This window comes from Microcebus murinus, chromosome 13 (genome assembly GCF_040939455.1).
Source record: "Microcebus murinus isolate Inina chromosome 13, M.murinus_Inina_mat1.0, whole genome shotgun sequence".
Lineage (NCBI taxonomy): Eukaryota > Metazoa > Chordata > Mammalia > Primates > Cheirogaleidae > Microcebus > Microcebus murinus.
In genome coordinates, this window is record NC_134116.1 from 25,548,129 (window position 1) to 25,572,861 (window position 24,733).

At 33.2% G+C, this 24,733-nt stretch overlaps 1 long non-coding RNA gene across 1 annotated transcript; it reads left to right on the forward strand.

Moving 5' to 3' along the window:
- The first annotated feature begins 3,227 nt into the window (after positions 1-3,227).
- Positions 3,228-24,155, forward strand: LOC142874957 (uncharacterized). Its single transcript, XR_012922542.1, has 3 exons — positions 3,228-4,202; positions 21,771-21,990; positions 23,497-24,155. It is a non-coding gene; the product is annotated as an uncharacterized LOC142874957 (long non-coding RNA).
- Positions 24,156-24,733: the final 578 nt, after the last annotated feature.

Sequence of the window (24,733 nt, forward strand, 5' to 3'; positions counted from 1 at the left end):
TCATTTACAAGGGCACTAACCTCATTTGTGAAGTCTTCCCTCATGATATAATCAGCTCCTAAAGGCCCAACCTCCTAACACCATCACATTAGTGATTAGGTTTCCAACATGTGAATTTTGGGGAGATACAAACATTTATACCATGGAAGGCATCATCTGAGAATTCTTCCTACTATAGTCTTCTTCCTAGGCCCCAGTGACTCATATCTCCCCCACAAGCAAATTTCATTCATCTTCTCTCAACATTCCAGAGTTTCATCTCATTATTTTATTAGCTTAAAATCTAAGTCCTCATCATCTGTTCATAGGGCATCTGTTCATTAAGTACAGCCATTGGGCACCATACTCCTCCATCTGTGGACATGTGAAACTAGAGACACAAGTTATTTGCTTTTAACACTGCCAACAAACAATAGTGGGACAGGCATAACACAATAGTTATACACATTTTGTTTCAAAAAAGTAGGAAAAGGAAGGTAAAAAGGAGAGATTGGTCTGAGTCAGTTGGGAAGTCTAGCTAGGCAGAAAATGCCAGTAGAATTGTATAACTGGATTTCAAAGACTGGGAATAAGCAGTTATCATTTTGACATAGTCTGTAGGCTTTTGATCCTATTCTTCCCTCCTTTTTCATGGAAGCAGCATATGTTTGCTGCTGAGTAGTTTTATTAGTCTTGTCAGAATTTTTGGGTCCAACAGCTTACTTTAACTTCATCTTCTCTCAGTCTTCTCAGGCTCAGCTAGGATTATTTCTGCTGAAACAATGTTCTCAAGAACTTTGTGGCCTTTATGTGAATTTTGCTGGGTTTTTCTTCATTGGTCAAGGGCATACTTGTAAGATATTTTAAGATAATTTCTTCTCTAGCTTTGATTTTCAATGAGATGGCTGAGGAGCAATATACTTAAACCTCCTAAAGGCCCATTGGTTTGATTGAGAAGATCTGTGAGACATGTCCTTAATCTCCCAAAAAGAACTTTTGTGATATTGAATACTTTGACCTTTGGTCTGCCTGCTGTTTTAGCCAAGGGTTATATAGTGACACACCAACTTTTTCTCTGTGCCAATGGATGATTTTCAAAATCTTCTTTGTTAAACAGCTCCTCTCTCAATTTCTCTCTCTACTCATAATCTTACTAAATGTAGCAAGAGAAATCATAGTGGCACCTTTAGCACTTTGATTGGAAATGTTCCTATCTAAGTTCTTCACTTCAAAATTCTGCTTTCAACATAGCATGGTTTTGCTGAGTTTTGCTCCACTACATGAGAAGAATCTCTCTTCTTCTAGGTTCCAGATTCCATATTGAGCCCTGGCAGGCAGCATCCTTAAAGCCCCAGTTTCTACCAGCAGCCTGTTCAAGGCATTTTAGATTTTCTATAGTACACTATTCAAAATTATTCTATCCTCCACCCACTGCCTGATTTCGAAGCTGCTTCCGATTTTATCAGTTTGTATCAGTAGCACTTCACTTTTCAGTACCAAAGTATATGTTAGGTTTTTTGGGTTTTTTTTTTTTTTTTTTTTTGGTGCTGTCACAAATTTAGCAGTTTAAAATAACACAAAATTATCATTTCACAGCTTCTGTAGACCAGAAAGTCCAGAAACGGCATAATTGGGTTGTCTTTTTAGGACCTCATAAAACTGAAATCAAAGTGCCAGCTGGGGCTCTTTCTCACCTGGAGCTTGGAGTTATCTAATCTCATTCAGATGGTTGGCAGAATTCAGTTCCTTGTGTTTGTAGGACTGAGATTCCTGTTTCCTTTGAGTTTGGGCCATTGGTCACCCCAGAGACTCCTAGAGGCTTCCCCCAGGTTTTAGTCACATGGCCTCCTCCCTACACAGTTTACAACACAAATGGCCATTTACTTTCTTTTAGGCCTGCCAGAAAGCATTTCAGTGATACTTCACTGTCTTTTAAATATTCCACATGATTGGGTCAGGGCTACCCTCAAAGTTAACTGATTAGCAACCTGCCATGAAAGTGTTATGTCATCATCCTCAGTGGTCTCACCCACACTGAAGTGGAGGGAATCATGTAGGGTGTGTACACTAGGGGTAGGAATTCTGTGGGCAAGCTTAGATTTCTTCCTGCTGTAGGTGGAGACAGTAGCAATTATTCACATTCTCCCTATAAGTGGAAGTTTTGTTGTAAACTTAATATTATAGATATCTTTTAAGTGTCTGTTCCTTACTGCAGGAATTTTCAAATAAACAAATGGCAGCATTTAGTTTATTAGTTGAGACCAAAAAGTCATTCTTAATCTATCTCTTCTCTGCACGTTCACTATATAATCTATTAGGAAGCCCTATCTTCATTTTCTAACCCAACCAGCATCATTGCTCCTGAAACAGCAGTAAGATCTTCTAATTTGGCTCTGGATTCCTTATGATTTACTTTCCATGTTGTAGCCAGAGCTGTCTTCTAAAAATGTCAAATATATCTTTGAATATAATCATGTCATGTAAATCAAAGAAATTTACAAAACTTTCTGATGACTACTCATCAAACTCAGAATAAAATCCAAACTATTTATCATGGTCCAAAAGTTCCTATTGTCTGGTCCCTGCCTACATCACCTCTAACGTCAAATTTTATTACTCTCCTTACTTAACTCAGTCAATCATTTCCAGCCGCATTTTTCATTTATGCATTAGGATCATTATACTTCCCTTTTCTTTACATATGAGACTGACCACGTTGATCTTGGCGTGACTATTTCATCATCATTCTATTGTTTTCCTGACCACCCTGCCTGAATTGTAATCTCTCATTCAAACTCTTTGTCATCAATCTGACTAGCATTTATTTTATCTTGCCTTCTTTTTTATTAGATAATTCTTTACTGCATGTTCCTAACTTCTATCCCGATGTATGAAAGTCACTCTATTCCCAAGGAAGGGCTCAGTTCACTCCTGCAAGGTTGTGTCTCACCTTTCCTCAAGAAGTGAACGTTTGCTTCCAGCCTGTTTCTCAAGACCACATTCCACACATTCTATTCTGCTATCATGGATCGTATTATGCAGTCCCCTTTGAGGGGAAGAGGACAATGATGGAGGTGATGCTATTATAGTAGGAAGATAAACTTCAAAAATTAGAAAGTGAGATGATTTACATGTCATATTTTGTTTAAGATACACACTACTCCTCAAATACAGGCATCTGAGGTTTATTTAATTCATTCTGTTATTTCTATGCTTTTTTTTTTGTTTTTGACCCAGAATTACTTTTATTCACAGCTTAATACTGGTTGTCAACTTCATTTAATTTGGGGTCTTATGATACATGTAACTAAATGCAGATATTTTATTTACATTTAAATACTAAAATGACCTTGAATCTGAGATAGTTTTCAATTTTATATAGCAAATGTTTAACCTTAAAGTCAGTAAAAATGTTCACTAACTCTCAAAGACAAATGTATTCAAAGGATTTAAGCAAGAAAATTTACATTTACTTAAATATTTATTGCAAGATAAATTCTCGTTCAAATGGATAATAAAATAGCTGATCCATGTTCTGTAAGGCATTATGTTACTTAGAGATTTAAAAAATACACTTACAAAGATGCAGTAGGACTGTAAACATAAATATATAAATATAGGTCATAGCAGTTTAAAACAATCTGATTTCAAGCCCTATTTTTGCATACTAGTCACAGAGTTCACTAGCTGTGTTGCTTCTAGAAAGTTACTTTTCCTCTCCAGATTTCAGTTTTCTCATCTGTAAAATGGAAATAATAACATCTAAAACATAGGATTTTGTAAAGATTAAATTTATTCAGAAGTCCCTTGCTAGTACTGCTTACATAATAAACCCAGTATAAGCATATAATCAGTCATGTAATTAGCATAGATTAATGCTTTGGAAAACTATTAGTTTCCTATCGATGTCATAACAAATTAACACAAATTTTAAGACCTTAAAATAACACATTTATTTTCTTATAATTCCGTTTTTAATAAACTCAGTCCAGGTTTCACCGAACTAAAATATAGGTGCTGGCATGGTAGAGTTACTTTCTTGGAGTTCTAGGGGAGAATCTGTTTCTTATTTGAATTGTGGGCAGAATTCCATTCCTTGCAACAGTGGAACTTAAGGCCCATTTCCTAGCTCACTGTCAACCTAGGGTTGCTCTCGTCATCCAGACACTGCCCTCACTTCTGGCTCATGGTCCTTTCCTGCATCTTCAGAGGCAGCATCAGCAGTAGGTTGAGCCCCTTTCATGTTTTGAATCTGTCCTGTCTCTTTATCAATCACATCTCTCTGCTTCTCTTCTACTTTTCTGTCTTCCTCTTCTACTTGGAAAGGCCTGAATGATCTCAGTGGACCCGTCTGGATAATCCAGAATATTTTGCCTATTGTAAGGTCTGTTACCTTATGTGCAAGGTTCCTTTTGTCATTTAAAGTAACATATTCTCAAGTTTAGGGGATTAGGATGTAGACACCTTTAGCAGATATTATTTTACCTGTCACAGACATCATTCTGAAAGACCTGGTGTATACCTTTGTGTATAAAATCTATTTAAAATATCAATTTAAACTATTTTCCAAATTTCTATATCTCTAAACATATGTATTTCCACTAACTTTAAATCCACTTTTATGGAATCAATTATGCAGAAACATTACTTAAGAGTGACTGATTCAATGTTAAGCAATAAACAATATATAATTTATCAGAATACACACTCACATATACATATATTCACAATCATCCATCCATGCCTAAAATTAATACACAGATCTAACTACAGTATGATTCTCATATTAATTCATTCCACCTCATTTGGGAATTTATGTTTCTCTTCTTGAAGATGTGGTAAAGGAAGACATCACAGTTCTATTTGAACCTGTTGCTCATCTCTCTCTTTTGTTTCCTAGTTCTAAATTTTGAAGCATTTATTTGTACCAAATCAATGTCTTTATTAGAAATCATTTCCTTTATAAGGCTAATTTTTTGCCCAAGATTTCTCAATTTATTTGCCTGTGGATATAAGAATCCAGGTGCTCTGTATGGATTCTTCATGATCTGAATTTCTGAAGCTCAAGTTATTTCTTTCTTCCTCTCTATTATCTGCTCCACAATTCATCTCATCTGGACATTTAAAGAGGAATATTTTTCTCCTTCAATTTTGATAAAACTATGCCTGTCACAACTGCCTTTGACCACAAAGGAACAATTTCATCTTTGTGCTCTAATGCCAGGAGCAGAGTTGTAAAGATTGACCTAGTTTTGTGGAAGGAAAACAACATCTCGGCCGAGTCACACCTAGAAAGTATTTCCCAGGGTACAGCAAACATTTATTCTATGTATAATTGTTTTGTTCAAGAATAAAACACCCCTGCTGACTGTAACCACCTGGGTATTGCTGCATAAATGCTCCATGAACATTTCTGTGGACTGCTGTCCATCACATTTCTCTATTTTTATAAATGTGATCCTAGTCTACAGAAGTATGGCACTTCACGCTTAACCCCATACAGCAGCTTTCAGAAGCTAATTATTAGAGAGATAAATGTTACAGATTTTTAAATATGACTATTCAATATTTATAAAATGTGTATTTATTGCTTAAAGAATTAGGTACATAAATTCAATGAAATTGTTAATTTAATATTTATTTGTGTTATGGATCTATGATTAAATTAGTACTTGTTTTCCCTTCTTTGACTTGTAAATTCCAAAATTGATATAAGCATTTAAAAACAAAAATAACAGTGTTGAAAAAATGTTCTTTATTCTATACTTTGGATTTGATCATTTCTGTTATGAGTTCTGCTAGTGGTCACCTCTGTAAGTAATATATTTGTACATTGTTTTCTACTTAACAATAAAAACTCTCTTTACTTTCTGCTGTAAGAGATAAGATAGATAATTGACTTACATAAATTTCTCTTCCCACTTTTCCATTCTCTCGAATTGTTGTTGGATTTAATTTTGGTTTGGGTTTTCCTTTTTATCACTGTTATAAATCTGAATACTATATGAAAACATAATTTTCATTCATCAAATTTAGGTAATATATCTTTGTGTTATAGGAAATGCTAGAACTGGTACTACTATATCTTTGTACATCTCTTCCCTTCTTAGCTTGACAAGTGTATTTTTTATTTTATAATGTTGATATTTATAACACATTTCATTATATAGCTATGATTCTTTCACCCTCTGTTTTTAGATTGATTCTGAAAAATAAAAGTTCATATACACTTTTGATCACAATACAGTGATACAAATATAACATTTTGAACAACCATATTATTGAACCTGTAGAAGACATGAAATCTGCTTTCTCCAAACCACACTTTTTTTAAGGAGATTGATCCAATGCTCAAGACTAATTGAAATCAATTTGTAATACTCTATTAACTGCATAAAGAAAGTCATGTTACCTTCTAGTTTACTTCATATTTGGACCATAAATTATAAGAACAGATTTTTTTTCTCTAAATTTTTTTCATTTCTATTATTGACCAAAAGTGTAAGTAAGGCTTTCTTTACCACATCTCTAAGATCATTGAGCCTCTTTATCCTGCTAATTATTAAACAATGAATTTTGGATTGATCACACTACAGGTTTGCTGCAAAAGGTCATCAGAAGGCTTATTTTCAAGGCACTGCTAGGTGAGAGTCGTTGTTTCCTCAGTCCCAGAATACATAATTTCCTTCATCCTGGGCTTCCTTTACAGTAGGCTTGCAAATTCCTCCACTATGAATGTAGACTTCATATATGGAAATAGCTTTATTTTTTCCTATATTTAATGATCACTTTGGCTGTGAAGAATTTTAAAAGTACTTCTCCATCTTCTTCTAAGTTTTTAGTACTGATGTTGAGAAATTTGACAGCAATACAATTTAGCTTTGAGATTAGCATTCTTGTTTTAACTAATCCGATGTGTGATTAGGATGTGAATCAATGTGGGCAATTTTCTCAGCCTCAATGATTTATGGGCAGTTTTGAAATATGAAAATTCTCCTGTTTTTCTAGCTCTGGAAAATTCCATTCTATCATTTCCTTGAAAATTTTCTCTCCTAATCACCAATACTCTTTCCCTCTTCCCTCCATTTTGAATTGCATTTTAAATAGAAATTACTCATGCGTATTAATCCTTTTTTTGTTTTATAATATTCTTACATATTTCTTTATAATTTTGTCTTTTATTCTATGATGTAAAAATGATCTCAATTTTATCTGTAGACTACTCTGTTTAATAAATAGCAATAATTATAATTAATTGCAGCAAACATGCTATTTCAAGTATTATTTCTTATTTTCTAACTCATCTTTAAAAAATGGACTATTTTCAAGGATACTTGTACACAGAACTTTGTGGTTGTATGTATCATCTCCCTGTCTCTAAAGTATTTCTTCTGAAATTTATTCTCTAGCATGAATGGCCTTATATATTATTTTCCTTTGTGCATAAGTTTTCCTCAGCATCTGATTGTCTTGTGTGGGTGCATTACATTTGTGAAAGGAAGACTGTTAATTAAAGAGGTGGTTGTAATCATGGCAACTGTAACTATGGTTAATAGCAATATATTGCATGCTTGAAAATTGCTAAGAAAGTAGAATTGTTCTCACACACACAAAAATGATATACGAGGTATTGAATATGTTACATATATCAAAACATCATGTTGTATGCTATAAGTATACACAATTTTTATTTGTCAAATAAAAACATTTTTAAAAATTTTTAAAAAAAAGGTGATTATTTGGCCTTCTTCCACTGTTGTGGCTGGACTCCTTCCTATCATGGTGATGTTGATGGTGTGCTCTCTGTGGTGGAGATGTGTATGCACATGTGGTTTCACTCAAACATTGTGTAGGTTCGGATCCAGCAAGCTCATGAGTCCCTTCCCTGAAAGGGGTGTCACTCCTGCTTTGAGGTTCTCACTGTCACCTAGAAAGTAATCCTCCAGCCTGCTCAGAGAGCGCCCCCATCTGGGAACAATCACCCCACTGCAGCCAGAGTGAGGTAAGCCTCACCTTTAGTTTTATGTAACATGTGATTCCACTGATTGCCCTGGTGTCAGCCACCCCTCCCACTCCTGGTGTCTGGGCCTGTTGAGGACAAGAGAGCTTGACCAAGTGACTGCCCTCTGGGTCCTCAAAGCTGAGGCCTTTTGCCTAGAGTCTAAACATTTTCCTTAGTAATGACCCAGCTGCATTGAGTCAATTCCTATCCAGTGATCCCTACTGTTGTTCTGACACATAGAGTAGTAGCACATACAAGTTTAGGGTATCTGGGTGACCATGAAGATTTATGGACCTTGAGAAATCATATTTCAAAATGTGTTAAAATGCTTATATTCTGAAAAATTCAACACTTAGAATATACCTTATAGTCCCCAAGTGCAGTTGTTTAATCAGAACTGTCTTCTGAATCTGTCAGCTTTGTCTAGTGGTAGAGAATATAAATCGCATCAACCTTCTCCTCTCCCAGGTGTGCCCTCTACCTAGACTGCACCACAACATTAAATGGTCAGGTTACTAGTTTAAACCTACCAATGGGCCTGAATTGGATCATTCACCTTATAGCAGCAGTCCCCAACCTTTTTGGCACCAGAGATCGGTTTCATGGAAGACAATTTTCTATGGATGGGGGAGGGGGGTGATGATTCAAGCGCATTACATTTATCGTGCACTTTATTTCTATTATTATTACATGTGTAATATATAATGAAATAATTATACACACCTATCTGCTAATGATAATGTGTATAGTCTGTATTTGCAGCCACTCACCAGCATTAGTGTCATCATCTCAGCTCCATCTCAGATCATCAGGCATTAAATTCTCATAAGAAAACCACAACCTAGATCCCTTGTGTTGGCAGTTTACAGTAGGGTTCACACAACTATGAAAATATAATGCAGCTGCTGATCTGACAGGTGGTGGAGCTCAGGTGGTGATGCAAGTATTGGGGAGCAGCTATAAGGCTGTAATTACAGATAAGGCTTACTCACTTGCCTGCCACTCACTTCCTGTTGTGAGGCCTGGTTCCTAATAGGCCATAGACCAGTACCAGTCCATGGCCCAGAGATTGGAGACTGCAACCTGAGAATATTTGTGTAGCAGGCAAAAAACAAGTTATAAATTTGATAATTCACAGAAATTATTTGCAAAGATCTTTCCCCCTGCCTTCCCAATCTTTTAAACCTTATAGCTAGTTGTTTGAGAACTTATCATTCCTCAAACCCCACTCTCACATAAAGTCTTGAAACTTGTTTTCATATTTTCCTGTCACTTTTTCTTAGTTCCTCCCCTGCAATAACTCTCAACTTTCTTCTTTATTATCAAGCTAGTCCTACCTATGTACCTTCTCCCTGACTCAGATTCTGTCTCCATCCTTTCAGTTTCTTAATTTCTCATCACAAAGTATTGAGCATCTTCCAGTCCTCAAATCATGCCAGGTAAAACTCCTCTTAGAGGTCAAGGAAGAATGGGGAAGGAAGAAAACCCAGACACTGATAAACTGTATAATGAGCACATAGACAAGATGCAAGGACCAACAAATCCATCACACATGACACTCTTTCTCCTCTAAGCCTTTATTCATTACTTATATTCAATGAATCAGGTTCGCAGACAATGGTCATTTGCTCATAAACTGAATCAGCTTCTGGCTATTATGTAGGAGGGAGTCCTATCCTCTTTATCCCTCGCGGTCATTTATAATATAGCAATTTCCAGTTGCACAGATTAACACTTCTGTGTTCTTAAATTTACACTTCTTCCCATAGCACATTTTTTTCTGGTTCAATCCCACAATGAGTTGAAAGAAAAGACAAAGATAAATCACATAAAGAGTTATAAATGGGATTTCTCTGACCCTTTCTTTTACTCACTATTTCAGAACATTCAGGACCATTTAACTACTTCCCCCAAAATTTCTTAGGTAGACTCCTGAAAAATTTCATTCAGTCTCTACTTGTACTCATCATCCAGTTCTTGCTACCCATAGACCCCCGTGAGCATGCATCACAGCTCTTATGTGTTTCACCAAGTCACTATGATGATTCTGGTCATGTTTTGTAGAGAATTGTGACATCAGTAAAACTGGTGTCACTCAAGAGTACTGAAAGCCCAGTGGCACTCTATTACCATTATGTTGTCCATATCCATGGTGCTTTTGCTATTTTCTCTAGACACATATGCTCCCTAGATACTAAATGTCTATGTCCAGTGTACACACTGTACTGTAATAGGGAATATTCATTCATGCAATTCGTAGTTCAAAAATTTCAGATATCTGTTGAGGCTCTAAGAAAATAACCTTTATTTATTTGATTCTGTGGCTTTTTTTTTTTTTAATTTTTGTTGATAATTTGTTGTCTTTTTTTTTCTCCTAGAGAATTAGGCATAAGATCATAAAGGACCAGAGGAAAGGCTGGGTGTTAATTTACAAAGCTAAGTAATACTTAGATATTATTCTGTATTAGATACAGAATTAGATACTATTCTGTATTCTAGAATGGATCCTCAAACAAAAAACCCAGTTATCTAAAAAGAGCTACTAAGGGAGAAGTAGACCAGGCTGCCTGAACAGATAGTATGATATTATGAAAGGACTGCCTATCTAGTTTCTTGATTGGCATAGAAACTCAGCCCCTTACTGGTGTTGAAATGCATTTAGAACTACCTTCTTGATGGAAAATGTTTCAAATGACAACATTTTGTGAGGTGATAATTTTAATTTTGAGAATAGCTCTATCCAATTTTGATTATAGCTCAGGAAACCCTCTGATTTTGGAAATAGTTGTATTTATTGTTAGTCTAACTCTTTAACGTGGCTCACAAGAGACGACTTTCCTCTAAGTTGTCATAAATACATTAGTGAGAATTTGGGAGAAACTTTTTAAGGCTGTTAACTACATACTCTGTTCCCATTTCTAAATGTCCCTCTTTTTAAAAAAAATAAAAGATCTTGATTTATACCAGAGTGTGGTGTGTACCTTGAAATTTTATGGAAATGATTCTTTTCTAGTGTGAAGTTTATATCTGTAGATGAGATCTTTATAGTGAAGATTTTGCAAGACCAGTCATGGCCCATCCTTCTAATGATAATATGCAACTAGATAATATAGCAAAGTACTTTCTACAAAGGAGGATTTCGTGCTTTCATATTTCTATTTCAGTTAAAAGTAGGAATATACCTAAGGCTAAAATGTATTATTCAAAGATATCTGCCAGACAATAAAAATTTTAAAAAGCAATGCCAGGTGTTAAAAATGACTTCCTATGTGCAAAATGAAGTGTGAAGTTTGAAGTTTATGACAAAGTTTATAGCAGTGATGTTCCTTGAATTTGAGGCTTTATATATTTGTCCCATTGCATTTAAGATTCTTTAATTCTAATATCTTAAAAAGATGTTTAAAGTGCTATACTTTTTATTAATTTACTCTGTGAGGATTCATTTTCAGCAATGCTTAAATTTTTCCAGATTATTTAAATATCTTCCAAAAATTGCTCACTTATTTTGGACAGAATCTAGATTCTGAAGTAAATTTGTGAAGCCACTATGCCTCCTATTAGCTATAAATAAACAGAAATGAACAAACAATGTTTTTAAAATAATTGGTTATTTTTATTAATACAAATTGAAAAGACATTTATAAAAATGCCTAGCACAGGATCTGGAAGAGAGTTGGTGCATAATAAATGTCCATTCTCTTACCTATGCCTTTATAATAAAAAGAAGAAACAGTTTTAATCAGAGCAATACAATTTTACACTAAGAAAATAACTGTGCTTCATCCAGTCATAGTTTTTAGCCTTAGGCAATATAAACATAACAATAAATCTTTATTTAGTTCATCTAACTGTAAAAAAAAAAACCCTCCAGTATTGTATACTTAATACTTCTTGGAAACCACTAGCAAATTAACAGAATGTAACCTATTTTCGAGTCTGAAATAATAAGTAATCAGTTGTGGAAATTTATAGAGTTTGAAATTATACACCAAAGTTTTCTTGAGATAAGAGTAAATTGAATAGAACTGTGGTAACCTATCATTTAAATTCTTCTATTTACAACCTAAATATTCTGTGCTACATTAGGTAGTTACACATTATTCCCCTACCAATACTCCTCACTCCACTACATTTTAATAGTTTTCCAAAACAAACTCAAATGTGATAATGAGTTTGTTATTTGTATTTTACAGTTCAATAGCTGTGGAATCAAAATAGGAAGGATTTCTTGTTTGCATAATGTAGATTTTAAGAACATATATAAATATTTTTGTTAAATTTAAGAGGACGATTTATTTGAGTTGCCTGGACAAAAATACAATTTAAAAGTAAATTTTCTGGAGCTAAATGATCAGTATTTTTTCAAGCGTGTAATGAAACTGCACCTCTGTCCTCATTTTATGATTAATACATAAGTTAGTTTTTAAATATTTAAACGAAATATACTCGTGCTTGTTTATGAACTAAACAGTTCAGTAGTTCTTTTTAAGTCAAGGATATTTTTCAAGTAGCATAACAAAATGTTTCCAAGTATTCAAATTCCACATTGTGGAAGAAGCCTCATTTGAATTCAATGAAAAAGAATTTTCAATTTGTAAGGCAGATTATTCTTTTCAATTTTGTTTTTGACAAAATAGGAAAAAAATCACTTGTTTTGAAGCAAAGTTGGTTCTTTATAGCAAGAAGTTTTAAATATGAAAATGTTTAATAAATAAACGTTTGTAAATTCTTGTGCATATTCTGAAAATGCTCAATAACTGAACATGAAAATGTGAACATTATGTATTTTAACTCTTCGCCTTTAAACTAATAGAATATGATAATTTTAAGGATGGATATTGTATAAAACATAGCATTATTATTATCAGTCAAATTTCAAATCCTTAATTTTATAAAAGGCATACCATGAGATATTTACAGGGTTTATTTTGAAATTTTCTAATATACCAGAGTTCATGAATGTATAGAAAATGGAATAATAGAAATGAATAGATAAATAAAATTACATATTGGTACTAATTCTTTATATCTTCCAGGGATATACATGTGAACCATCAGTTTAACTGCATTTTGTTATTATAAGCATTACATTAGAAGGATATTTTCTTCTAGATGGATGACACAAGTACATTCATTAATTTGATTTTTATTGCCATTTAGAATTAAATTTAACTAGTTGAGAAAATTTAGTTTATCCAAATAATACATACATAAAGGAGAAAAGAAAGAAATGGATTTTACAGGACAGATCTATTTATTATATAGCTATCTATCTACCTATTTATCTATCTGTCATATATCTACCTATATTTATAACATTTATCAACTTTTAGCTAAGTAGCTTTGACAACTTAGCTATACTTTTCTATGGAAAAACAAGCTACTTTTTTCTGTGGAAATTATTTTTATCTTTCTTTTCTGCTCATCTGTAATAAATGAGATTAAATTATATTTCATTACACAACTAAAATGCTATAAGCCTAAAACCATAGCCTTTTTAGTTTATTACTATGACATATATTGCATATGTCTATAAAATAAATAGATATCTATCTAAAGATGGCATTGTTATAACATTTATATATATATATATATACCTTCACTAAATAGCTGCATTTTGGTAAAGGTGTTTACAAAGCAATTTTGATAAATCAAATCTTCTTATTAATTTTCTAGAGTATTTTTATTCATTTTTATTCATATTCATGCATGATGCTCTATTTAAGCTAATACTCATTTTAATAGAAAAGAGTAACATTTCATAAAATCTTTACAGAAATAGTATTTATCAGCATTAATTATAAACTTTTGTGTAATAATAGTTATGTTGTCCCAAATTCTGAAGATGTTCTATCAAAATTCTCTATATAAGATGCAAGCATTCCATTACTTTCTATCAAAATGTCAGCTGGTATAATGAATTTGCAATGAATGTAAAGTAAACATAATGAAAAATTTTAAAAGATGGAATATCTTGGTAAATATTCCCTTATCTACATTTATAATAGAAACACATCTATCTCCAGTCACATAGTATAGTATTATATATCTGTAGAAAATTATGAAAGTTAGATTATAGCAAAAGAAAATTATTCTCTGCCTCTTAAATTGCAGTTATTTATTACTTTCTTGGATCAATAACTAATGAATTAAATTCCAAAGAATGATAATAGAGAATTGTTAAAAAATATCTACAAAGAAAAAAAATATTTCAACAATCTACATACTACACTAGTTTCTGTATCATTTTCTCTAAGACATATCAAAAAGCAGCTTGCAGAAGCAGAAACTCTCAAACTATAATGGAACATACATGAAATCATTTTGTTTACAAAGGCACATCGATTAGAATGATATACCATAAAAGAGTGAAAATGCAACTATAAATAACTTCAAAAAATAATGAGCCTTAATTATTGCTGACTTAAAAGTATAATGTACATAACGAAAGTGTGTTTCCTGAAATAGTTAAAAGATTTAAAGTGTTTTGCTGCAGGAACTTTGGAAAGAAAAATTATGACTGCTATCTATGGATAGTGGAATCATATATGTTTTCATTTTTTCTCTTTTGTCACCATGTTTTCTAATATTTCTAAGTGACTGTGACAAAGTGGATAATATGAGAAATAATTTATTTTTACTTTTGAGCTACGAACTTTTCCTCAGAGAATGCTAAACGTTAGCTAATTTCACACTACAGAAGTCATACTTCAATGTAGCTGTGTGTCATCAGCTAAATATAGATCTAGGAAGGAAGTTGCAAGAAAAAGATGAATATCAAATTGGTGAAGAAAATAATTATATACTTTTCGAAATCATTTAGGGGCTCATTTTGGCATTAAAAATTAGTAAACACCCCTACCCCAATCAGCTACAAAGAGAAACCTATCATTGTGTCTATCAGGTAGGTGATACTAACATGTTAGGGCTTTGGCATCATGGTCAGTAGACTCAGCAAAATAAGGATTCAAATGTGATTTCTCCAAACAAGTAACTTCGAGGCTTCAAATCAGTAATTTCATCTCTCTGAAACTCTGATTATTCTTTCCATAAAAATTGATAAAATCGTAGTAACTGTTTGAAAGCCACCCTAGTTATTCTCAGGATTAATTAAAATATAATAGTATATGTAAGGTATCCATGAGGAGTATACATTTTTAAGAGTTATTACTTTTCTTTCCCTTTATAAAACAAAAATTAATAAGGTAATGCTATTTATTATAAAATTCCTCTCCCTACCCATCTTGTTTCCATCTCTGTTCACTTTCATTGAATTTGTAAATGTAAACAATCTCTGTGCTTTAAGTCTATGTTTTTGCCTGTCTTCTAATGATTGTATTTGTTGAAAACTATTTTCACTAGTCAACTAAGCAATTCATTTACAACTTTCCATAAAGTGTTAAAAATGTGTAGAACTTTACTTTTATAATTTGGAATTACTCTTTTGCTTTTGACAATTATTTTTAAAACAAAATTTACTTTGGTTCTGGTAATGACAGCATTATTTTTACTACAATGATCTCACAGATAATCATAAACTCTATACATGATGCAAAAATTATTGTATGAAAGGTCTACAGAGAGACCATACACAGGCGAGAGCTAGAGAAATTCAGCATACGATTAAAGGGTTGCACACGTGATTGCATTGCAAGGTCATCACAAGATTGACATGATAGCCGAAAATATAAAGGATTATTAATTTAATCAAATTGTTAATGGTTGAAAACATGGTTAAGAAAAACAAATTTTTTATAATGTACTTGCGAATTGCTCATAAGTTTCAGACTGTTTCAAAATAAAAATATGAAAACTGAAATAAATAAAAAGGTACAGTTTGAGAATTAATTGATGACAGCAGATCTACCATGCATAATAAGCACACAAAAGCTGGTCTGTGTGTGTATTAAGATAAAGCAAATTAGATGAAACAGATTGTCAGTAACAGAGATATGGAAGTAGCTGATGCAAAGGTACAGATCTAATTTTCCCTTAACAAAGGAATTTTTGAAAAGTGGTTTTAAAAATGGATCACTACATTTAGTGAATAAATTAGTGTAGTGTACAAATCCAGCCAGAGGCATGAAACTAAAGAGCTATAAAATCATCTTGTTGTAACAATTAGGCCCTACTAGTAAATAAATAAATAAAATAAAATTTTCTGTTTTCTGTGAAATAATGGAAACATTAAATGAGTATCCCTATCTGACATGACTCACAGTGTTACAAAACCAATTTTAACTTTAAAAAATCTACACAGAAATTTCTATATGTTAAATTGGAAAAGAACTTTTATCTGACACATTTCTATATACACAGCAAAATATTTTGCAACAAAATAACAAATGGAGTTTTTCTAAGTCAGGTTGAAATGTAGAGTGATTTTTATAATATTAGACAAGGAATGTACCTGTAAAGTCTGCTTAAAATCTGATTGCAGTGATTTAAATGGTAATACTCTATCTACTTTTCTTAGTGATCAAATATTTGAAAATAGAATATATCATTGAAGCGTGACATTTTGACGCATTGTATAAATCGTGCATTTTAAGATATGCAGCATCTTTATTTCCATATTCAAAATATATGAAAATCTGCCTTCTTTTAAGTTTACTTCTTAAAATGCCCCAAAGGGAAATGTTTTTAGACTTTATGGGTCAGGTTTAAATATCCCAGAATATCAGTTGACTTTTGGAAATGATTTTAATGAATCAATAGCTCTACCATTTTTAACTTGACTCAGCCTCAATTGCAGAGGAAGGGATTATGAGGAAAACATGAGAGACACTTTCAGACAGGAAGCTCTCTTCTGATTTTCTTGCCACTAGTAGCAATTTCAGTATTAAATATTATTTCCATCTTTGTGACCATAAGCCTTGAATTTTCCTTTGCTCTTAATTTAGTACTCTTCCATGCATCGTACTCTCCCCTCTCCACCCCCTGAGATCACTGCCTAGGCAGGTAGCTATCTGGAGCATACAGAAATTATATCAGATTGTATTGCAGTGTGGAAAATGACAAGTTACAACTGTGGTTACACGGGGATGTTCTCAACAGCTATATCATTAACTTTATCATCTGGCTTTCTGCAATATTTGGGTCCTCATCAGTTCTCAGTTTCTACCAGATCCAATTCTTATTAGAGTGCTCATCTTTCCACAGTTACCGCACTTTATTTTTTTTAATGAAATACCTACATGTAAGCAGTAGAAATTTCTCAAATGGAATCTTCTAGTAATCTGAGATTGTAGCTACATTCCCTGCGTACTGCAAAACCAGAAAGCACCTGAGCTAGACTAAATCAATCTTTTGTGTTCCTCTCAGCTCATTCTTTATTTTCTTACAATTCTCATTGTAATACTCTATTTCTGTTTATATAAGCTTGACTTTCACCCATATCAAGTGCTATTTAATATCTTTGACATTTTCCATAATATATCTCCACCCAGTTATGACTTTATATTTAACAAAACTATACATTTATGTGAATAAACTAAAACAAACACCAAACATCTAGTATTTGTAACAAAGTATACATAGAATATGAACAATTGGAAGTATTTCCTAAATGCCATTGTCAAAATCTTACAAATCTCTACCGTTGATAGCATCTTTCAAAAACATGACATCATAAGAATATTCTGGGCTTGCTGCATAAAGGTGCCCTCTGTGCAGAGCTGGATGAACTCCAGGTAGTTTATATGCTGTGGTTGGCACAATGCACAGATTTATACATCATTCTTTATTTTGACAGTATGCTGACATGGAGTTGAGCCAGCACACAGACCTTGCCTTGTACATGTGGCTCTGCCCCCATAAGGGGCTGGGACACTTTATGCCATTGTGCTTGTACCTTATAAAAGAAAAAAAAGAAAAGAAAAGAAAAGAAAACCACAATAGAGAAGATTCTAAGTTGCAAGCTTTATTCAGGAACTTTTCACAGAAGACTGGAGTTTCTATTATTGTTGAATTTCCTATCTGAATGGCTCGAGGTCAAGTCTGACTTCAGTACAATTCCTAGTGAGACTGAACTCTGAAATAATACAGTTTTTCTTTCATCTCATTCTCCCTCTTCTCTTGGTTGATTTACCCTGACTGCCAGCCCCACTGCAGTTAACACACAGATTGGGTACTATTTCCAAAAAGCAACTCACCATAAATGGCTTGGTTGTTAAACCGGGAAAGGATTGATTTAACATTCTTAAGAAACGTCTAACTTCTTACTATGGTAATCACAGTTTCTTAAAGATTAGCAGGTACCTAAAAAAGAAAAAGCAAAACATAAGTCATTTATAAGTTATTTTCTACAATGTGATCTACAATAGACACATTTTTCTCACTATCCAAAATAAGAATAAGCTTTAAGATACAAATTTTTTAAAGAGGACAAAATGCCAGCTAACAAAAAAGATTACTGGAATCTATATTAGCTTGGCAAAAACAACAGGAAAAAATCATACTCACTGTACGTAGATAGGTGTAATTAACATAAAATTATTTTAAAGTAATATAGAATTTGTATAATGATAAAAATAAAATATGAATAACAAATACCAATTTGAAAGTATCATGCAAAATATCCTCATTTCACCAAGATACTTTTTAAAATAACTTATTTTAACAAAGTTTAATCATATCAAGAGGATCTTTTTGACTCTTCAAAACTGAATTCCATTTCAGAGTATGATAAAAAAAAAGTTACTGAAGTGGCTATCATCATTGAAATCAAGGATTTCAGAATACATTTTTATCTTCTGGTATGAGAATATCAACTCTAGGTGTGATGACCTAAATTCAGAAATATCTCATTTGTAAAACTGTTGTATAGCTTAAAAATAAAAAATCTGCGTCTTTGTCTAGAAATTAGTCTATAGATAACCAGGACAGACTTAATGACCTTGAATTTCAAGGATATACAGTGTTCGAATCAAATAAATTTTGACAAATGACATCACCTTCAATTTTATATGAACACTATCTAGGTTGTCTCTAAATATTTAGCTATCTTGATTAGAAATTATTAAATCCATGCAATTGACTGTTGAATAAAGTTCTCAAAACTGACATGATTAATATTTTGGTTCAGATAATCATTTTAGGGGCCGTCCTGTGCATTATAGGATGTTTGCAACATTTCTGTCCTCTATTTACTAGATGCCAGCAACAGTGACAACCAAAATGTATCAATAAAAAATGTATCCAGATATTGCCAGGTCCTGTGCCTGGAGGGACAATCACCCTTGGTTGACAATCACTGCAGCAGAATGAAAGGGGCAGTGTTAGTATATATGGATACCTTAAATGTATAAATATCAACGTTTTTTAAATGCATTTGTTCTTTCTATGATACATCAATGCCATATTAGTTGACATTGGACAGGAGTTTGATTTCCACTACTCATCATTCCATTTCAGAAGTAATAAATCACTATATGATTCTCTTGCATTCAGAAAGAAATGTATATTTACTAATTTTCAGTATGTCATTAAAGAGATTATCAGTTTTGAACTACTTTGTTTAAATACTTCTGTTTGTCATTTTTTAGTATTTGAGAGGATACTACAGAATAATTTTTTAAAAATTTTAAAACATGGCCAGCCACCGTGGCTCACATTTGTAACCCTAGCACTCTGGGAGCCTGAGGCAGGACTGCTTGAGGTCAGGAGTTCAAGACCAGCCTGCCTGAGCAAGAACAAGACTGGGTCTCTACTAAAAATAGAAAAATTAGCCAGATTTTGTGGTACATACCTGTAGCCCCAGCCTCTTAGGAGGCTGAGCCAGGAAGATTACTTGAGCCCAGGAGTTTGAGGCTGCTATGAGGTACGCTAACACTAGGGCATTCTACTTAGGGCAACAGAGTGAGACTTTGTCTCAGAAAAAAAAAAAAAAAAAAAAAACAAAATTAAGAAGCTACTTATGATCACAAAATGTTATAAAAATTAGAGCTTAGATCACCTATTGGTCGTAATCATCAAACTCAAATAGAAAAAGATTCATAAAATTTTAAGTTTCACCATTTCTTAAAATTATTTCATTTATTACATTGTATTTGTTGAAATTTAAAGAAAATCAAAGAGTTTGCATTTTTTTAGAAAAATTTTTATTTCCTACTTATTGTTTTAGATCTCAAGATAATGAATGATATTTGATATATTTCATGCTTAGGTAACATTGTTTCTATTTTTATATGTTTATTTCTTGAAATAATTTAATGCACTGTATAAAAAGCTGTTGATAAAAATAATATACATCCATTTTTAAAAGATAAGATATAGCTAATGGAAGAGCTTCTTGTATGTTTTCACAAGATCATGGATCAGTACATGAGTACTAGCCTAGTACTACACAAGTACTAGCCTAGAGTATGACTTTCAACTTTCTTGATTGCAATGTTGATTCCATTAAGTAGTAACCTAATGTAGAGAACTGACTTGCTATATTGTAAACCAAAGATGACCTGTGAATGAAATCAAGTGCAAATGTACTGATTTTCAATTAACACATGCACGTTGGGGAGCATTATTTTCCTAGACTGTTATGTAAATAGTTTACTCTCCCAGAGTATATGGAAGCAATTCTGCTTCTTACTAAATAAAGCTAATATAGAAATTTTAGTGCATATAGTGAGACTAAAGAGATTGGATAGCCTTAACGAATACTAATATGCTGACCATCAATATATTCATTTTTTATACAAAATTAATTAAACACAATATTCTTAGCCTAAGGCTAAGTAGTTATTCGTGAGAAAAAGATTTTTTACGTTTCCTAAATAAATGTAGGCTGTTTAGGAAATTCTCTACCTCATATACTGCTAAAGATTATGGCAAACTTTAAACACTTAAACATTAACAACCTTAAACTGTGACAATATATCACGGTGCATATTTTTAATTTTTAATTTTGAAATAATTGTAGATATACAGGAATTTGAGAATATAGTACACAGATGTCCCATGTACCATTAACCCAGTTTCCTCCAATGGTAACGTCTTACATAACAGTAGTTGACAAACATGATTTCCTTGACCACACTCTAGCCAGGTGAGCCTCTGGCTCTCTGAGTCCCCTGAGCCCTCTTTTCAACTAGCCCTCAACCTTAGCATATATAGACTTGGACAAACACTAACAATAGTTTCTAATACTTCAAGGCCACATTCTTAGGATGATGCCAATTCCCCTTAAGGTGCCTGTCTGAGAAAATTCAAAGCTGCCCAAAGAATTTACTGGCTATTCTAGCCATAATTTAATATCCAGGTTCCCATCTCCTAGTCTCTGTGGGAGGACATGAGCCTACCTTCCAAAAGCACCAGTAGCAAACCCATATGTGTTTCACATGAACCAAAACCACCCCCGGCATTTTGTAATTTTCCACTTTCTTGGCATTGTTTAACCAATTGAAAGACCCTTTGGGTTGTTTTAAGTTTGGAGCTGTTATAAATAAAGTGTCTTTAATCAGTCACATACATGTTTTTGTATTGACATAAGCTTTCCTTTTCCCCGGGATAAAAGGCTAGAAGTAAAATTGCTAAGTCAAGAGTATTTTCAGTTTGTTTGCCTGTTTTCTGTTTTTTTCTTTTTTAGTAATAACCACCAAACTATTTTCCAGAGAGTCTGTACCATTTTACATTCCCACCACCAATGGATGAGTTGGTCTGCGTCCTTGCCAGCTTCGGATGACATATTGCATTGCATCACAGAGTAATTAGTCTCGTGATGAGAGAGGCCATAACAACAGTACACTTGCAAGATACACATTCTCACATTCTGAATGATTTTTTTGAGCAGGAACTGCAGGTAGCCTCCTGGATCTGAAGGTCTCTAGAGGCTGAAGATGGCTTCTACTCAGTGGCTAGCAAAAAGCTGGAGCTATCAGTCCACCAAATGCAAGGAATTTAATTCTGCCAGCAATCTCCACAAACATAGAAGAGGAGTCTTCGTCCAGTTGAACTGTTATTAGGCAAACACCCAGATTGCAGCTTCCTGAGACACTGAACAGAGGACACAAGTAAGCCACACCAAGGCTACTGACTCGAAGAAATTATAAGATCATAAATGTCTTATTTTGCAAGTTTCTTAATTTCCTTTAATTTTTTGTTAAGCTGTTAAAATTTGGGTAATTCATTATACCACAATAGAAAATCAATATAGAAGATTTTGGGCTAAAAAAATAAAAGCTAACTTTGTAAAGTAATGTGCAGTAAATATTTTTCATAACAGGCTTTGGTTAAGGAAAACATTTTTAAAAGAAATAATCATCACTTTAGTTCATATCAAATTACTCTCAAATAAGAGGAATCATGGAAGTTAAGCCTGAAGGAGATGACACATCTCCTCAGCTCTAAGAGGAGATTGAACCTGGAGGCAGGTTTTATTAGCTAATTGAAAAATAATTTCTTGTTGTGGAAGGAGTTAGTTTCAGAGGCAAGAGAAATTTCCAAGAGCTAATAGGTAGCCTGTTAGGAATTTAAGAAGGAGTTACCCGTTCATATGCCCATTGTGGCCAGTGAGGGAACATAAATAAATGATATGGGGCAAGAATGAATGCTTATGCAAGTAGTAGATGCTGCGAAGTAGGAAAGAGAGCCCTCTGAACAAGATGCCTGCTATTCAGTCCATGGCCGGCAGTTGCTATTTGGAATGATTGATTATGTTCTTGGCTTGGGTTCCCATCATTTTAGGAGAATTCAGAAGCATGTGTTTATGAATATTAAATAAATTACATATTTTTAAAACTTATTTTTAAAAATATACGTGCAGGCCAGCGTTTTGTGGCTCTTAGTTTACCACAGGTTGCCTTATGTAATAGTGGATGGGACATCAGGAAACAGCTAAAGGGAAATGACCCACAAGGAAAATCTTCAACTTGAAAAAGGATAAATCATTTTCCTTACACTGAAATTGTAGATCATGGATGCAAGTTTGCAGGAGCAACTGTATTAAAGTGATGTTATCACTAGACATAGAGGGATGATGTTGAATTGACACTTTGCAGGGTTGCCTTCCACCAATTTTGGAAGGAAAGGGATAAGTAAAAACCCCCATAATATGCTGAAATAAAAAAAATAAAAAATAAACGACTGTAAGAAGGCATTAGCACTTATACCAATTGTAAGTATGTGGTAATCTATTTAATATTTCTTCCCTGCTCTGACATATAATTTACTAGTTAAACATGGGAGGTATAGAGTGAGACTATTTAAAGTAAAATATGATCCCCAACTCTTATTAACTCTGAAGCCTTTGTATTTATAGATGTGCAGGTAAAAATGTTCCCCTAGAGATAAAAGAAAATCTTCCAACTTGAAGCCAGCGAAGTAATTGCTACTATGAAGGAATAGGATTTACAAGTAAAATCAGTGAAGATAGGAATGGGCATATGTATGTGTGTGTGTGTGTGTGTGTGTGTGTGTGTGTGTGTGTGTGTGTGTAGTGAGTTAAATGTTGGCCTATCTGTGAATAGATTGACTAGAAAATTACTGTGATGTTCTGATATCTATACCATTCCTTCCAGGTTATATTGTCAACATCTCCAAAAACATTTTTTGCTGCTCTTAACTTATGACTATAATTGAGTCTTGTTTGAATATGTCAAACAAAATGTATTACAGGTATGGAACTTTTGATATTGATTAAAATGCATTTGGAAGCATCTGGGATATAGCACTTTAACCCTTGGAAACAATTTGACGTTATGTATGACCAGATTGTACACCAATCTGAATATGTATGATAGGAAAAGTAAGCTTGTTTTTTTGTTAGATATCCCTATAAGCCACTATTTTAAGACCTTGAGGTGTGCTTCTAACCATCACCTAAGTAAAAATAGATTTGTACTTAAGCCAGCTGGATCTTATTCAAGAATAAATTTCAGACAGGCAAAGAAACAGCTGGAATACAGATTCTCATACGTGGGGTGCCAAAGAAGATGTATGGTTAGGTGTCATACAAGTATGGAAGGTATTAAATGCCAGATGCTTAAAGCTTTTTGTTTTAATAACATGAGGCAAAAGAATAATGATAATATATTAAGCCTGAAATATTCTTTATCTGCAGAAGTATGAGATAGTATTCTAATAATATTTAGCTCACTAGAGCCCAAAATATCTTAAAAAGCGTAGAAATCTTAAGCATGGAGTGTACTTTTCCAAACTAAACATGACCACATAATCAATAAAGAGATAAAGAAATAATATAACTTATGGCTGCTCTCACTTGTGGCTGCTCTCAAGAACTATCCCCAGTTCTAGTCCCATTTATCTCTAAAAGTAGTCATTAGCCTAATTTTTAGCACCATAGGTTAGTTTTTACTTTTATAATACATTTTTGTCTACTTTCTTTCAGACAATATTGTGTGTGTGTGTCCGTGTGTGTATAATCTAACCACTTTACTAAATGAAACTTTTTGTTTTCTTTGCATTTTTTATTATTATATAAATATGGTACATTGCATTGTACCATTATACTAAAATATATGCAGTCTACTGTGATAGGGCAGTTGGCTCCTTTCCAGTTTGGGACTATGGCAAATAATATTTCTATAAACATACATGTACATGCCATTTGATCCACACTTTTGTCTCTGGTTGATTATGACAGGGAAAAGAACTTCTGGTTCTGGAACAAATTGTCTAATTTACAATATGTTGCTGAATAGTTTTCCAAAATGATTATGTAAATATGAATTCTACCAACTACAGCACAAATAGTATCACTATCTCCTGTAATTTATCATTTGTTAGTTTGCTAAG